A 2,647-nucleotide genomic window follows, 5' to 3' on the forward strand; every position below is an offset into this window, starting at 1 on the left:
AAAAAAAAAAAGAAACGTCCCGAGGCGAACGTAATGTTTCGTTTTGAAAAACTGCAAATGTCACTGGAAGAACTGGTCCAAACCTGTCACCCCCCCCAGAAAGAGAACAAATGTGCGCGGCCAAGAATGCGGTTCGGCGAGCCGCGTGCAGGAACATCTGCTGGGGTTTTCTAAAGATCACCGTGCTGATTCGTTTAGCATGTGAACTGCTGATTCGTTCAGTGTGTGAACTACTGATTCACACATGCGCAGAAACGATGAACTGCCGCCGACCACTGATTCGTTTAGCACGTGAACTGTGGATTCGTTCAGTGTGCAAACTGCTGATTCGTTCAGTGAATGAATTGCTGATTCACACATGCGCAGAAACGATGAACTGCCGCCGACCACTGATTCGTTTAGCGCGTGAACTGTGGATTCGTTCAGTGTGCAAACTGCTGATTCGTTCAGTGAACAAACTGCTGATTCGCACATGTGCAGAAACGAACTGCTGCCGACCACTGATACGTTCAGCGTATGAACAGCTGATTTGTTCAGTGAACGAACTGCTGATTCGTTCAGCGTGCGAACCGCGGCCAATCGGACAATCGCCAACTAGTCTCCCAACGGCCGCAGGCCGGCGAGACACAATCCTCAATGCGGAGTGACTAAAACTGTAAAAAAAAAAAAGGGATATTAGAAAGATTACAGGCCGTTTTAATAGCCGGGATTGCTAGATGTCGTCGTTTTTACGGGCTCTGGCCAATTGGTTTCGCCAGCAAGGGTCACGTATGAAACGCACTGGAAACGTTTCCCGTCAGGACCCTGCACGCCGTCTACACACGGCCCAAAGTGAAGAAATGCCGGCCTGAACCGGCGAGATAAGAGCCTCTCTGTAATGATTAGCCAGCCCCCCTTTCATGCGCTCAGTGTCGCTAAATAATTTCCCTAATTCGGCTTCAGGAGTCTTTGCTTGTCCTCAAAAAAAAAAAAAAAGGAAGGAGGTGAAACAAAGAAAGACTGTTGAAATCAAATTACATAACAAGCTGGCAGCTTCAAGTCCCTAAAAAACTGTAGCTCCTTTTAAAGCACTCATTGTGTTTTTGTGGGTGGAGGGGGGAAAAAAACAGGAATAACCACCAGAAACATTAAAACAATCATACATGGCTAATTAAGCGAAACAATTAGTTTAAAGTTTAAAAAATAAAGCGTATAAGGAAGTGCGAATAAAGAAGGGGAGGTCGACGGGGGGAACCGAAACGTGTTAAACACCGGTGCAGAAGGAGATTCTGTATTTAAAAGGAAGGCGGGGGGGCGACGAAAAAAAAAGAGCTACGTGATGAATTACAGATATCAGCTATGTGCAGCTGAAAGGCATTAATTAAAAGCACCTCGACGGAGATGAAGCCGTCTACTGTCACTCACGGGAACGCGGCGCGTTTCTTCGACAACCTGTTTCCGAAACGAGCCCAGAAAAAAAACCCGAAAACATCCCGTTAGCCGCGTTAACGCGCTTCATTTAGGAGCTAGCTTCGTAACAATGGGGACCCAGACCTCCTCCTCCTCCTCCTCCTTCTTCTTCAGCCTTCCTGGTCCTCGGTGCGGCCCCTCTTAAGGACGAGCGGACGCGTGAAATGTGTTAAATCGATAAACAAACAAACACACAAACAAGCTAGCTTTGACGTTAGCTTCCCGCCGCTCCTGCCTCGTTCGGTCGACCAACAAAAAAAAAAAAAACACATCACCGCAATGACAAATCACACACACACGTATATATAAACACACAGCGCCTTCTATTATTTGCTTAAACAATAAAAAAATTAATTAAAAAAAAACGAGCTCCGTCTGCGTGAAGGTGACACGAACCGGGGCTCACCTCTCGTAACGTCCGCGGTGGAAAGCCTCCGAGCTCCGGTGAGGAAACCGTGGGTGCTGGTCGGCGCGCGAGAGCGGACTGAGCGTCGGGTCCGGGCGGGCTGGGCTGGGCTGGGCTCCGTAGCCTCCGCGTTCGGGCTCAGCCCACAACTGGTAGTGTTGTGTCGTACATGAACGAGTCTTTTGAGGGAACGAACTGAACCGAATCACTGTGTTCTGATGATTCGTTCGTTATGGGGTTCAGTCGAGTTCAGCGGGAGCGGGACTTCCGCGTTCTGAGACTCGCTCATGACGTAAATCTGAACGAGGCAGCAGCGTGCACGTGCGGACGGGGCGGGGTTTATTCAGCTGATTCGCGCATGTGCAGAAACAACGAACTGTCGCCGACCACTGATTCGTTCATCATATGAACTGCTGATTCTTTCAGTGTACGAACTGCTGATTCTCACATGCTCAGAAACAACGAACTGTCGCCGACCACTGATTCGTTCATCATATGAACTGCTGATTCGTTCAGTGTACGAACTGCTGATTCGCACATGCTCAGAAACAATGAACTGCTGCCGACCACTGATTCGTTCACCGTGCAAACTGCTGATTCGTTTAGTGTATGAACTGCTGATTCATTCAGCAAACGAACTGCTGATTCGTTCAGCATGTGAACTACTGATTCGCGCATGTGCAGAAAAAATGAACTGCCGCCGACCATTGATTCTTTTAGCGTGCGAACTACTGATTCGTTCAGTGTGGGAACTGCTGATTCGTTCAGCGTGCGAACTGCTGATTCGTTCAG

At 48.5% G+C, this 2,647-nt stretch overlaps 1 protein-coding gene across 1 annotated transcript in view; it reads right to left on the minus strand.

The window, feature by feature from the left end:
• mgat5 (alpha-1,6-mannosylglycoprotein 6-beta-N-acetylglucosaminyltransferase) overlaps nt 1–2,100 on the minus strand; it is a gene marked incomplete in the record, with an annotated part of 64,815 nt that extends 62,715 nt beyond the window's left edge. Inside the window, 1 exon segment of the mRNA XM_025010059.2 lies at nt 1,856–2,100.
• Nucleotides 2,101–2,647: the final 547 nt, after the last annotated feature.

This window comes from Kryptolebias marmoratus, linkage group LG23 (genome assembly GCF_001649575.2).
Source record: "Kryptolebias marmoratus isolate JLee-2015 linkage group LG23, ASM164957v2, whole genome shotgun sequence".
NCBI classification, from domain to species: Eukaryota; Metazoa; Chordata; class Actinopteri; order Cyprinodontiformes; family Rivulidae; genus Kryptolebias; species Kryptolebias marmoratus.